The sequence below is a fragment of the Triturus cristatus genome, chromosome 5_1, assembly GCF_964204655.1.
Source record: "Triturus cristatus chromosome 5_1, aTriCri1.1, whole genome shotgun sequence".
NCBI classification, from domain to species: Eukaryota; Metazoa; Chordata; class Amphibia; order Caudata; family Salamandridae; genus Triturus; species Triturus cristatus.
The window spans coordinates 530,672,604-530,688,547 of NC_140587.1; positions in this window are offsets into that span (position 1 = coordinate 530,672,604).

Consider the following 15,944-nt stretch of genomic DNA (forward strand, 5'->3'; position numbering starts at 1 on the left):
CCCGCTATCCTACACAGAAAATATTGAATATTTTTAATTAATATCACGTTAAGATATATGTATTAATTTTTTTTTAACTTACTTTAATTATTCATTAAGTTTACTGTTATTTAAGTATTTTTAAGTATGTGTCAGTTAATTATATGTATTATTTCATTTATTTAACATTACTTTTAAAACATTTAAAAAATTCGATATTTTGACTAACTATATTACTTACAACGATATTTTGGATTCGATATTTTTGTAATTTCCTGTTTGGAGATAGGACTTCGATATTTTGGCATTCTATATTTTGGCATCGATATTTTTGTAAGTCTATATTTTTGTAGTCGATATTATGTCAGTGATCCATTATTTCTATCACCCCTTTAAAGTAAAAACCATGTACTAAATGTTCTCTGACTGGTTTAAACTAAAATTTACACTTAAAAAAGAAGCGGTACATTGCAAAAACTACACACCTCTCTTCCTCTTCCTGCCCATAGGTCAGTGGAGGTGGCATAATTTCAAACCATTTTGCCAGACCATCTCTAGCTCCCATGCAACCCTATGCACAAAACAAATACCTGCCTACAGAGCAATGAGTCCAGCTATCCTGTTAAGAAACAAACACACTTTAATTGCACATATCAATGCAATTAATGCTATTTTCTTGCACATTTTCTTCATAACTGGCAGATGATTATTTTTATTTTAGTAGATGCGCCATATTTATAAAAGACCGTAAGAATTTTTTTTAATGTAAAATAAACTCCCTGGTTTTCCATTCCATTGTGACAGTTTAAGGTGCGTAAACAGATGCTGGAATCTCTCAAAAGCATGTTTTGTTCAGGCACAAGAAATCCTTTCAAAACAAAATCAAAATTAAGGACCTTATTGAACATTGTAGCCAAACATTTGTGATAATTGTGACTCATATGCCACTTGGCATTGTGGAGACAGTGGGTTCAATAAGATGAGTGTCTACCATAAAGAACCAATTTGCATGGGCTGGTGTCACAGGATAGTCTCATGCAAAACATTCCAAAACATAACTGAGTAAGAGTTTACAGACCGATAAATGTGACCTGCAGAACCTTCACACTCAGTTAGCTTATCAGAGCTCTTCACTTAGGAAATTAGCACATGCAGATTATTCTAAGAAATGACACTGAATGACATAAGAGATAGGATGCAGGGGAGAGATTCAATGTAAGTATAACATTATAACACTAGTAAGTTTATATTTATTGGTTTTATTGCCCAAATTCAGCACTGTGTAGTTTCAATGCATTTGTCAAATGAAGTGTCCCAGAACAATAAAAGTTGGCCTGCATAGCTGAAAAGATAATTTAATTTGTTTTCCAGTCTGTAAATTGAAGCGTTTAGCTCCTAGTGAGGCTTAGTTGTTATACAGGGATGTAGGAATGCATCTCAAATGCAGAGGGTGCCCTTACAACAAATGGCAGTTGTTACTTTGCATACCATTACATCGGGAGTCATTACATTGCAGTAATTATATTAGGAGTCTTTACATCATGATTGTGTTTACATCAGTGAAATACAATAGGGGTTGTGGGCAGTAACATCCAAATACAATTTTTTTTAACCTTAAAGAGAAGTTTGTTGATCTGATATTAATATATTTTCTTCTTTAAACATACAATGTCTTACGCTATGTGCCCAACATCAGTTGACACATACAATCAGAAAATTGACAGCACTGAAAACTGTATATCAACAGATTAGCACAAAATTTCACACTTTAGAATAACCACATTCATATTACTACATTATAGTAATCCATAATTATTACAGCCCCGAAGTAACCATAATACAAAATCAGCCCATAGCTGTAGCACTGAAAGAACATGTGTTTCGTGGAATCTTGTGTCCGCTTCTTCAGGGCAATAAAAAGCAAAGGAAAAAAGCAAGCAAAAGAAAACATAAATCACACAGTGCAAAAATGCAAGAACACAAAAGAGGATTATGTGCAGCACTAGTAATGTTAATATTAGATGCTGTCTTCCACTAGTGCGAAAAACATATATGAGAAAAATTAAAATCAATATATGAAAACAAATAATAAATGATTGTCCTACAATGTTAGACGTAATACTAGTGCACATATTGATTACAAACAAAATCTGAACCTCAGAAGAAGGGGGTCAACTGCAAGCCCCACAAGTGACTCAATTCAATCTCTAATAACTGGCAGTCAATAGAAGGGAAAATAAGAAGATTGAATGGAATAGTGAGGAGGCATTCAGTTTGACATATAGCATCAATAGCATAGGGCTCCAAATATAGATCAATGATAGAATCGACAGAAATAGAATAGAAATAAGAACATGAACCATACCCACTGGTAAAAAATGCAAAAGTTTATCTTGTATAGGCCAGAATGCAAAAAGTCAGAGAAAAGAGAGCTATACCATATCAAATTCCGCAATTGTAATTGAGTGAAACATTTGTTTAAAACTTCAAAATTATTTTAAGGTCCTATTCAAAGGATATCGAATAGGCCGATATATGCAGGATATGTACATATAATCGTGGAGACATAGGTGCCGATCACGATCCGGTAAAAAATGTCCCCGTACGACTCGTATCGGGTCTTTTTACCGTACGAATCGTACAAGTGCCGTACGAACTGGCAATCACGATTCGCATGGTAAAAAGTCCATACGAACCGCACTGGGAATATTTCCCCACACGTCCTCGGGTCGGAAAATGTGTCCGACACGTCCTCGTACGATTCACCGTACAAACGTGAAAGGTGAACTCCGACCGGGGAATCACGATCCATCCCGGGCGTCCGAATGTACAACCGTATGGTGAAAAGACCGTCCGCACCGAACTCCCATAACAACCATGGAGACGTCCAAACAGGTGCCCGGTACGTGCCGTACCCCCCCCAGCCCCCGTAGGTACGCGCCGACCCCCCCCCAGCCCCCGTAGGTACGGGCCGACCCCCCCCAGCCCCCGTAGGTACGCGCCGACCCCCCCCCAGCCCCCGTAGGTACGGGCCGACCCCCCCCAGCCCCCGTAGGTACGCGCCGACCCCCCCCCAGCCCCCGTAGGTACGCGCCGACCCCCCCCCAGCCCCCGTAGGTACGCGCCGACCCCCCCTGTGTGTACACCCGTGTACGGTGCGTACCCCCCGTGTACGTTCGAGTCGGACCCCCCCGTGTACGCTCGAGTCGAACCCCCCCGTGTACGCTCGAGTCGAACCCCCCCGTGTACGCTCGAGTCGAACCCCCCGTGTACGCTCGAGTCGTACCCCCACCCGTGTATGTACGGTGCGTACCCCCCCGTGTACGCTCGAGTCGAACCCCCCGTGTACGCTCGAGTCGAACCCCCCGTGTACGCTCGAGTCGAACCCCCCCGTGTACGCTCGAGTCGAACCCCCCGTGTACGCTCGAGTCGTACCCCCACCCGTGTATGTACGGTGCGTACCCCCCCGTGTACGCTCGAGTCGAACCCCCCGTGTACGCTCGAGTCGAACCCCCCCGTGTACGCTCGAGTCGAACCCCCCCGTGTACGCTCGAGTCGAACCCCCCGTGTACGCTCGAGTCGAACCCCCCGTGTACGCTCGAGTCGTACCCCCACCCGTGTATGTACGGTGCGTACCCCCCCGTGTACGCTCGAGTCGTACCCCCACCCGTGTATGTACGGTGCGTACCCCCTCGAGCGTACACGGGGGGGTCCGACTCGAGCGTACACGGGGGGGTACGCACCGTACATACACGGGTGGGGGTACGACTCGAGCGTACACGGGGGGGTCCGACTCGAGCGTACACGGGGGGGTTCGACTCGAGCGTACACGGGGGGTTCGACTCGAGCGTACACGGGGGGGTCCGACTCGAGCGTACACGGGGGGTACGCACCGTACACGGGTGTACACACGGGGGGGTCGGCGCGTACCTACGGGGGCTGGGGGGGGGGGGTCGGCGCGTACCTACGGGGGCTGGGGGGGGGTCGGCGCGTACCGGGCCACCTACTCTGGTCGATTCGCGCCGTACTTCGCTTTTGCGGCACTTTTTGGGTGCCGTGAAAATATTGCCGTCCGGACTGCTGTCGGTTCGAATCGTAATTCCTGGTTCGTGAAACGCTGCCTGAAAGCGTCCCGACGTCACGTCGCAGCATTCCCGGATCACATTCGTATGTATATTTTCGTCGGTCGGTGTTTTTTACGATTCGTACGGAAATGGTGTTTCCGTGCGAATCGTAATTCCATGTTTGTAAAGTTTTACAACCGGGTACGAGTCGGACGGGGAATTCGCTCCGACCGACGGTTCGTACGCGGTTTTTAACGGATCGTAATCGGCACCATAATGTCCAAAACTGACATTAAGACTACCCATCTCATAAGGACAGGTCCACCCTCACCAATTAGCCCTAAATCATAAATTGGACCCGATTTTGACATGACGGTATTCCAATTGGCCTTTATTTGCACTACATATATCACCAATAGTTTTGAAATGTGAAGTGTATGACTGTGGAAATCCCCAAGTACCTCCTTACCAATTGTATCCAATTAATACAGCAACATCCATATAGTCCATACAATCAAGATCCATCTATAGGCCACCGAACAATCTGTTTTGAGCTAAACCAACACAAGAGAAAATAAATCCTAATCAGATTGAATCAACATACAATATGCAAATCTAATACTCCACCACAGACAAGGTTAAGGCAACAAATTAACTGAACTCGCCCCATGTAGTCTAATCTGGTGGGAGATTGGTACTTTAAAATGATCCCTGGATATTGGTAGGGTGGCTTTTCCTCTCCTTGGAAATATGGAGGAGCCCCTGCGCCACCAGTACGTCATGAAAAGTGACGTAGTGGTGGCGCAGAGGGCTTGTAAATCTGCCCCCTAGTTGTAAATGAACCCGTCAATATCTATCATTTACTTTATTCCCAAAATACATAAAGGCGGAGCCAATCAACCATGCAAACTGAGTATATTTGGCATAGGTTCCTGCTCTGAAGAAATGTCAGAATATGTCAACATCCATTTAGCACCTATAGTCAATGTGTTACCGTCGAATCTTCAGGATACCAAAGACCTGCTAGGAAAGCTTATCGGAATTCCTTGGGAAAATACCTATTTCCTGTATATTTATAACACTGAAGTGGGGAGCAGTGGTGATTTGAGGCTCATCTGCATAGTGTTGCATCCCATCACCTTCCTTGTTGCGTTATTTTGTGCTTATGTTTGACTTTATCCATACTTGTAATTTAGGAAATAGGATTAAATGGCTGAGCATTCTGGCCAATGATGCTGCCGCGATTTATCTTGTCTCTTTAAAGGGCAAATTGGGATGAGCTTTTTCAGCTTATGTGATTCAGAAACGAACATAGCCAACTATAAGTATCCAACATTATGTTTTTATAAATACAGGAGATTTCGCTTATTGGCAAAGCACACTGATGTATACAAGGGGACAGCTGGGTTTTCGTGTTCCATTGGTTTTGATGGCTTGCGGTGTTTACGTACCTTTATCTGAAATTCAGTTCTTTTGTGAGATTAATTTTGTTGAGATGTATCTGTCATATGCAATAATTTAAGTTTGCCTCCTTATGGATCAGACCATGTACTTCTGGACTTTATCCTTTAAGTGAATCTTGCAGCCGTTGGTGTGTTTGCAATTATGTGTTTAGCTTGGTGCATGGGTCGGGCAATTATTAATGAGATGATTTATTCTAATGATAACCTGGTTAATTATGAATGACAATAGTTTGTTTCTCCCTGACTCATAATATTAACTTCCCCCATTCACTCTTTTAACAATGGACATAGCTATCTCACATCATTCCATTTGTCATTATGTAGGAGGTTTCGCATAGTGGCACACTATACTACTACATAGTCAGATCCAGTAGGTGTTCGAGTCCCTCTCTTTTTTGTTTTGTGACTTGATCAGGCTGCTGCTTAATTGTACACAGGACTTGGGCCTACGAATTGCAATTTTTATTATTCATCTTTTACATTTTTTGCACACAATTTTTGTCTGCTGTGTTTGTTCTGTAAACTTTATAGTACATTGGTGGTCATGTTGGAGGCACAACATATTGGTTTGGTACACCATCGTATGGATAGACCCCATGTGGGTGTTCGAGCCCCTCTCTTTCTTCGGGCTATCTTGTGACTTGATTGGAGAATTGCATCATTGTAGTATTATTATTCACATGTCTCAAGCTTGAAATGTGTTTTTTTTGTTTTATCCTGTTTTGGTCAATACATTTCTAAAGTTTTTATTTTAATTTTAATTTCTTAATTGCCTTTGCTTTTTTTCATTTATAATTAGCTGTTTGTACAGGCCGGCTCCTTTAATAATTTTTTCACATACTCCGGTCTGGGTTATCAAGTAATGGATGATGAGGATTGGATGATTTTGAATTTGTATTCACGAATAACAGGCTTAGCGATCAGGTGCTGAGAATCAGTAAGGGTAATTACTAACATCTGCAACACACTACTTAACTTGCTTACCAGTGCACATAGACACTTAGTTGTTCAAGAAGTATGTTTAAGGAGGAACGCTATGGTGCCGATCACGATCCGGCAAAAACCGGGTACGAACCGTCGGACGGAGCATAATCTCCGCCCGACGCGTACCCGGTCGTCAAATTTTACAAACAAGGAATTACGATTCGCACGGGTACACCATTACCGTACGAATCGTAAAAAAGCCCGACCGAACAAAAAACACCTACCAATGCGATCCGGGAAAGCGCCGACCTGACGTCGGGACGCACGCAGCCAGCCATTCACGACCCAGGAATCACGATTCGCACCGACGTCACCCCGCACGGTCAATATTTTGCGGCAGCCAAAAACTGCCGGGAAATCAGGACGACGCGAACAAGGACCACCAGTACGCGACGGACAGACGACGCCGCGAACAAGGAGGACCAGTACGTGACGGACAGACATGGACCCGAACCTACGAGTCATCCCTGCCCTCATAGCAGTCCACCTCCTCTACAGGTTACGACGCAGACGCCGCAGAAGGTCAGAATAACTAAGGGAGGGGGGAAAGTGGGGTGGGGTGGGGGTGGCACGACCAGGGCAGGCCACAAAACAACCACATGAGTGACACACTACACATGGCCTGGACATACCTGACTCCCATGCCCTGGTCACCACGAGGGGGTGGGGGCGTGTCCTGAAAAGCCAGCGACCGCCACAACGGAAGTCCGTCACCACGCGAACCGGCAACACAACCAGACAGGTACGTCCCGTACCCACGCCTGAAGAGCGTGGGTACGAGTCGGACCACGCCCACTCACGTCACCCCAACAATGGCGGGACGGATTGCACCCACGTGGCAAAGGCCTGGGTACGGGCCGCACAAACATCACATAGCGTGGGGACGGATATGTACGGACCCTACCCCCACCCCGTATGCAAGGAGCGTACCCCCCACCCCAACAGTGCAAGTACGACCCGTACCCCCACCCGCGTATGCAAGGAGCGTACCCCCCATGCCAACAGTGTAAGAACGACCCGTACCCCCACCCGCGGACGTACGGAGCGTACCCCCCATGCCAACAGTGTAAGTACGACTCGAACCCCCACCCACGAATGCAAGGAGCGTACCCCCCAGCCCAACAGTGTAAGTACGACCCGTACCCCCACCCGCGTATGCATGGAGCGTACCCCCCATGCCAACAGTGTAAGTACGACTCGAACCCCCACCCACGAATGCAAGGAGCGTACCCCCCAGCCCAACAGTGTAAGTACGACCCGTACCCCCACCCGCGAATGCAAGGAGCGTACCCCCCATGCCAACAGTGTAAGAACGACCCGTACCCCCACCCGCGGACGTACGGAGCGTACCCCCCATGCCAACAGTGTAAGTACGACTCGAACCCCCACCCACTAATGCAAGGAGCGTACCCCCCAGCCCAACAGTGTAAGTACGACTCGAACCCCCACCCACGAATGCAAGGAGCGTACCCCCCTGCCCAACAGTGTAAGTACGACCCGTACCCCCACCCACTAATGCAAGGAGCGTACCCCCCAGCCCAACAGTGCAAGTACGACCCGTACCCCCACCCGCGTATGCAAGGAGCGTACCCCCCATGCCAACAGTGAAAGAACGACCCGTACCCCCACCCGCGGACGTACGGAGCGTACCCCCCATGCCAACAGTGTAAGTACGACTCGAACCCCCACCCACGAATGCAAGGAGCGTACCCCCCAGCCCAACAGTGTAAGTACGACCCGTACCCCCACCCGCGTATGCATGGAGCGTACCCCCCATGCCAACAGTGTAAGTACGACTCGAACCCCCACCCACGAATGCAAGGAGCGTACCCCCCAGCCCAACAGTGTAAGTACGACCCGTACCCCCACCCGCGAATACAAGGAGCGTACCCCCCATGCCAACAGTGTAAGAACGACCCGTACCCCCACCCGCGGACGTACGGAGCGTACCCCCCATGCCAACAGTGTAAGTACGACTCGAACCCCCACCCACTAATGCAAGGAGCGTACCCCCCAGCCCAACAGTGTAAGTACGACTCGAACCCCCACCCACGAATGCAAGGAGCGTACCCCCCTGCCCAACAGTGTAAGTACGACCCGTACCCCCACCCACTAATGCAAGGAGCATACCCCCCAGCCCAACAGTGCAAGTACGACCCGTACCCCCACCCGCGTATGCAAGGAGCGTACCCCCCATGCCAACAGTGTAAGAACGACCCGTACCCCCACCCGCGGACGTACGGAGCGTACCCCCCATGCCAACAGTGTAAGTACGACTCGAACCCCCACCCACGAATGCAAGGAGCGTACCCCCCAGCCCAACAGTGTAAGTACGACCCGTACCCCCACCCGCGTATGCATGGAGCGTACCCCCCATGCCAACAGTGTAAGTACGACTCGAACCCCCACCCACGAATGCAAGGAGCGTACCCCCCAGCCCAACAGTGTAAGTACGACCCGTACCCCCACCCGCGAATGCAAGGAGCGTACCCCCCATGCCAACAGTGTAAGAACGACCCGTACCCACACCCGCGGACGTACGGAGCGTACCCCCACCACACCAGTGTCAGTAGACTCGTACCCTCACCTCGAATGCATTGTGCGTACCCCCACCGTGTATGTGCCAAGCGCACACATCCAGAAATCGGAGGTGTGTGTGCAGAGTCCACCCAGCAGTGCCCTGAGACAGGAGTGGTGGGTGCAGAGTCCTCCCAGCAGTGCCCAGACACAGGAGGGGTGGGTGTGGAGTCCTCCCAGCAGTGCCCTGAGACAGGAGGGGTGGGTGTGGAGTCCTCCCAGCAGTGCCCTGACACAGGAGGGGTGGGTGCAGAGTCCTCCCAGCAGTGCCCAGACACAGGAGGGGTGGGTGCAGAGTCCTCCCAGCAGTGCCCAGACACAGGAGGGGTGGGTGTGGAGTCCTCCCAGCAGTGCCCAGACACAGGAGGGGTGGGTGCAGAGTCCTCCCAGCAGTGCCCAGACACAGGAGGGGTGGGTGTGGAGTCCTCCCAGCAGTGCCCTGAGACGGGAGGGGTGGGTGTGGAGTCCTCCCAGCAGTGCCCTGACACAGGAGGGGTGGGTGCAGAGTCCTCCCAGCAGTGCCCAGACACAGGAGGGGTGGGTGCAGAGTCCTCCCAGCAGTGCCCAGACACAGGAGGGGTGGGTGCAGAGTCCTCCCAGCAGTGCCCAGACACAGGAGGGGTGGGTGTGGAGTCCTCCCAGCAGTGCCCAGACACAGGAGGGGTGGGTGCAGAGTCCTCCCAGCAGTGCCCAGACACAGGAGGGGTGGGTGTGGAGTCCTCCCAGCAGTGCCCTGAGACTGGAGGGGTGTAACACATGTGTGTGTGGCCAGAATTATCCACATGCATACTGGCTACAAGGGAACATGTCCCCATGAACTCATGTCAACAGACTCCACACACAAGTACAGTGATCACCAAGGATGCCACGATTGTCGCAGGTGGAGACATGGCCCTGCATGCATGGCCAAAGTAGAAGGGCTCCGTCACACACACAGCTCATGTAGACACAGCTCTGCGCTAAACATTGGGAACACCCTGCAGGGAAGAAAGCTGGGTACACAGAGGAAGGAATACACCCTTGTACAAGTGCACCATGCAGTAACTGCCTACATGAACAAAGAAAGTTAGCCAACACCTTGTGATGGCACACAGATCACAGGGTCCCACCAATGAGCAGTACACTACTACATATCCCACACACCCAAACCCTTACACACCACCCAAAACCATGTAGCAGCCCCACCAACACCAATACCAGCATAGCAGTAGTGTGATAATGAAAACAAAATTAAGCTTTATTCAGCAGGAGCACAATGTCCGTGGATCGCAGGCAGTTCAATCTTCACAAAGCCCATAGGGCAGTCAATGATTCTCAGCTGGATGGGGGACACAGTTGGATGCGTGTCCCCTACCTTGCCTGCACAGTCAAATGGCATCGTCTTCCACACTGGTGAGGGCATCAGGGGGGGGGGTGCAACAGGCACCGCAGGGACATCAGGGCAAAGGGGCGGCGTTGTGGGTGCAGGGATGGAGGACTCCACCACAGGGGGTGGGTCAGTGCCAAAGGCGGAGGCCAGGATGGCACTACACACCTTTGCAAGGTCCTCCAGGGAGTCCCCTGCACCCGAAGGGACCTCAGGCCCCAAGGAGGGGGGGGGTCAGAGGGATGGGTCGCAGCGCCACCGGGGGAGGGTGGAGACAGGGGGGGAGACTCAACCACCCTGACCGGGGACCTCCGTGACCGCTTGCGTGGTGGTGTAACTGTGGGGCTCAGGGACAGAGCGGCCATGAAGGAGTCCTTGGGGGAGATGTGGCCAGGAGAGCTGAGGGGAGGGGATTTGGAGGGAGTGGACTGGGTGGAATGCGGACTCCCACTATGGCTGCGTGTCACACGTTTGCCCCCCGACCCAGTGGGTGTGCCTACCTCACCCTGTGTGTGCGTGTCAGGAGGAGTGCGGTGGACCTTCCCTGCTGGTGTGGTGCCCGTGTCCGTTGATGTGGGTGCATGCCGACGTCTGGGTGTACGTGTGACAGGCATGGGAGTGGGAAGTGTGGATGGGGCAGGGGTAGGTGGGGGGAGGTCGCGCTGCAGGAGACCCACTGCTGCAGTCAGTGTGGAGTCGATGGACCTCAGCAAGTTGCGTTGGTCAGCCTGCGATGAATGAATGCCCTCCAAGAAAGCCTCGATGTTGGTGAGGGTTTTGCCGTGGGCATGGAGGACATTAAGGATCGCAGCCTGACCAACCTGCAGTTGCCGCTGGATGTCCACAGACTCTGCATTGGCGGCAGCAGTGGAGACAGGGGCAGGGGGCGCGGTGCCTGGCAGGAAGGAGACATGCTGTGACCGGGCACGCTGAGAAGGGACACGAGCAAGTGGGAGGCGGCTGGTGGAAACTGAGGGGGCGGTGCGAGGTGTTGTTCCGCTGTCAGCTGCTGGTGCAGCCTCCGCCCACTCGGCGACATCGTCCCGGACCTGTCAGCTTCGTAGTCTGATGTGCCAGTCGACAGGTCCTCGGCCACACTCTCCTCCGCCTCTGTCCCACTCGATGTGCCAGACCCGATGTCACGGCTGGCACTGGTGCTCGGTCCCTCCGCCTGGTCTGTGTCCATGTCTCCCTCTGTGTCCCCCGACGATGCTGTGGGCAGGGTGGAGAGACAGAAATTATTCAGACACCTGTACACATCTGTCACATGAGTCCAATCTACATAGGTAACATTGCATGGCCTGAAAAGGAAGATCCCTAACATCTACTGAACAGGGTACCGATGTAGGGCATGAAACACACAGTTGGTTGAGCCACCATGCCACTGAAATACCATGGAGAGCATGAGACAATAGCTAAACACAGGAACAGGAGTCTGACATAGCACCCAGGTCCTGGGGACAATCCAGCACTGCATCTGCACCACACAGCGTTGGCTAAAATACCGATGACCAGGGACCATATCCATGAACTTGAGACACATGCTGCATAGGTAATGCTGAAAACATGCACAACATGACTCGGTCACTGCACATTGCGTGTGTGTCCAGGCACATCACACACTGCCCAGACCCAGCAAGTGGTAATCAGGATTTAACACATAGGCATTGCCCGCCCCAACAAGACCCTACACGAGGCAAATTGTGGAGACACAGGTGGCACCAACATCTCATGGTCTGGGTGATACACACAGGGGCAGGCAAAAAGCAAGATTGGACGCCAAACAGCCAAGGTGCGCCTGTACAAATAATGAGGTACCAGTGCCCATCCTCAGATGAGTATAACAAGACACACAGGCACTGGCAACTGTGAGTATGAAGAAGGACAATCAGGTCAGGCTGCACAGTGGACACCTGTACAAATTAGCACGTCTATATACATGGTGACAGGGGACAATGGCACAGAGCACAACTTACGCTGTAGACACTGACAGTGGCCACGTTCATGATGTCACATACACCACTGAGGAAAAGGTGCCCCAGGGGACAGTAGTGGGCACGCAACTACATGCTACTGAATGGTAATGACAGCAACACACGTCACCATCCCTGCACTATGTGTATCGCACAGTCATGCACATCATGTCACAGGCCACTACATAGGACATGCGCGCTGTAAGGCATGACACATGAGAGACCAACTCCCATGTCTGGAGTCAGCATCAGTGCCAACTGACATGGAACCCACATGCAGTGAACTTGACAGTGCACAGGCAAGGTCCCACAACCTGTTACACACCACCCCCACACATGATGCTACAGACATTGTTCCCGTGGACAAAGCGCCAGCCTACATTACCCTGTGAAGGAGTGACTACACACAGACCAGGGAACACATTGCAAGGAGGGGAAGGGTGGCAGGGGCACAGCGCTATACTGGGGCAAACAGGATCTGCACAGCACCTTTAAACCCTGCCAGTGGATTCATGCTACTGTGCCCTTACAAATGCCGGTGACACACAACAAACACACATGTACCTACCCCCTTCCGGCTGCTGCATCGCCTGTAAGCGCCTCTCAAGGTCTGGAAAGACCACCGGCAGCACACGCCTGTGGAGGTGGCTCAGACGGCGGCGGCCGCGGTTCTTGTGGCTCTCAGGTGAGTCCCCCAGCAGGAGCCGTGCAATCCTCCGCGTCCAGCACCGGATATCCTGCCAGCGTTTCCTCACCTGGGCCAGGCGCCGCCTCCGACCATCCACACCCCTCACGGCACTGACGGCGGTCAGCCAGATCTGCTCCTTGGCAGTGGCGCCTACCTGTGAGGAGGAACAAGTGACACCACATCAATACACCAGCCACATGTCACAGAGAGACATATGGGTACAAATTAGCTGGTAACAACAAGGCATGTCATGCAGCCAACGCATTGCACCTTTGTCATAGGGACATCATCCCCTGGTGAGGGGAAAAGCACTACGTGCCACAGTGGGTACACAGGTGGAATGATGGCAATGTCACAATCAATGATCTAGGCTCACACTGTGCATCACACCCACCCCTCCTGGCTCAGGGCACTGCTGGGAGTGATGGGCACCCACCCCACCTGTCTCAGGGCACTGCTGTGAGGACTCCACACCCACCCCTCCTGGCTCAGGGCACTGCTGTGAGGACTCCACACCCACCCCTCCTGTCTCAGGGCAATGCTGGGAGGACTCTGCACCCACCCCTCCTGTCTCAGGGCACTGCTGGGAGACATCAGGCACCCCCCCCCCTGGGACCCCCCCGACAGTACATGGCATGTGTGTTACACCTGGACGCAATGGCAGAAGTCACAGTCACCACATAGGGACAGTCTGTGGCAGTGGCCTATGCACTCACCTGATAACCTGGTCGCCCATACAGCATGGAGTACTGTGGGAGGATCACATCCAGCAGAGCCATGTTCTCCTCCAGGGTGAATGGCTGTGTCCTCTCCACAGCCCTTGACATGGTTCCAGGGAATCAGTAGCAGCAGCTGGGTCGACGAATGCAAAGATGTGCAGGCAAGTGCTCCCTCATGGGACCTGGCTGCCTTATATGTGCCCTTCTGCCCAGTCTCATGCACAGGAGTACAGAGAGATTGGTCACTCACATTTGCATCCTATGTTTCCACCAATCCCTTCAAACCTAGCAGTCTGTGGGTTCTCTATCGGTTTCATTCTCCTGCATGATGTCAGCCCCACAAACACATTGCAACAAAGTAGACAAATCCCAACTGACTTCTGCTGTGCACCTTCCAGAACAATTTCGAATTTTGAACTTGGTCTCCATGACAACCAGCATGCATGTAGGCCTTAATACTTGTCCCCTATGTAATTTGGAGCATCACACACAGGTACGGTGCGTGTGGGGGCCCTAGGGCACCCCAAATGCATGGCAACGGCCCGTACATGCATGCCTACGCTCTCCATCACTTTTGGTCTGCACGCGTATGCGTACCCGTAGTGGTACGGACCGTACACTCGCATCTACGCTCACTATCACTATGGCTCTGCACGCGTATGCGTACCCATAGTGGTACGGACCGTACACTCGCATCTACGCTCGCCATCACGATGGGTACACATACGGCAGCACTCCCACAGTGAATTGGGAACATGCACAGGCCCTCTCAGCAGCAGTACGGCGGATTTTACACTTCACTGTGGTGATAGGCGACACACATGTCGGAATAGGGCGGACATACTTGTCCATGGATGGACATACTTGTCCAGGAATGGACACCAAGGCATCGTCTGTGCATTACCACATGTGTGGGGCACAGGTGTCACAGGCTGTGATGTGGAACATGCCTCCTGAGTGGAGAAGGCACCAGATGTATGATGAGATGTGTACATGTGTACTGTGTGAGGGTGCAATGTGTGCCAGGCATGCCCTTGACTCCTTTGACATGTGTGCATGTGGGACTGCGCACTTGGGGTGAGCATCACTGGCATGGCACGGACACCAACACACGGAAGTGTCCCATGATGCCCGGTACAGGGGTCATGACACATGACTCATCACTACCCACAGTGCACAATGTGACTATGCCATATATGTGTCCGGGATTTACATCGGGTTGATGTTGTAGCACCCTCAAAAGCTGCAGCCGTTGCAGCAACCAACATGTGGCTGTGTGTAGATTGTCATTGCACACTGTTCCCAACACCATGCCACATGTGTTACCGGATGTGAGGTGCACATGTATGCAAGGGACACGGAGTAGCGTGACAAGGCCATGTCAGCAAACTCACAAGGAATGTGTGGGGAGTCATGACATGTGCACCTTCATGGCAAGGTGTGTGGGCTGGACTAGTGTAATGTCATGTGACCTGTGGCTCAAGTGTTCCGCTGCCAGTCTCTGCAATCAGCATCACACTTCTGCTGATGTGTGGGTGTATGTCACTCCTGTCTTGCGTCGGGCAGTGCACTTGCACTGGGACACAGCTATTTTCATGGCGTGGCATGGGGAGGTTCTCAATCACCGTGTGTAGCTGGGTCTTGGAAGGAGTGTCACCTTGCATCCATACGTGTCCTGGGCATGTAGCACATGCCTGACTCCCTATGTGGCATGTGTGTATTGCCAGATTTACATGTGCTCAGTAGACATGAGTTGTTCTCGTAGTGCACTCACTCTTCCTTGTCACTTCCAAATTACTGCAGAGCGCCTCCTGTTGCCCGAAGAATTCCCGACTTGGCCACCATGCAGGAGAATGACACGATCCGGCTCTACCGCTTCACCCAACCGTTGATTCTGGAGCTGACGGCGAGACTGGCACCACACCTGCAACCGCAGCACAGGTATCCTACGGCACTGACACCCCAGCTGAAGGTAATGGCTGCCCTACATTTCCTTGCCACGGGTACCTTCCAATATACCATAGCTCATGTTGGTGGCATGTCCCAGAGCATGTTCAGCGGTGTGCTGCATGATTTCTTGGAGGCCATGTTGATTCACCTGGATGACTTCATCAAGTTCCCAACCCCTGAA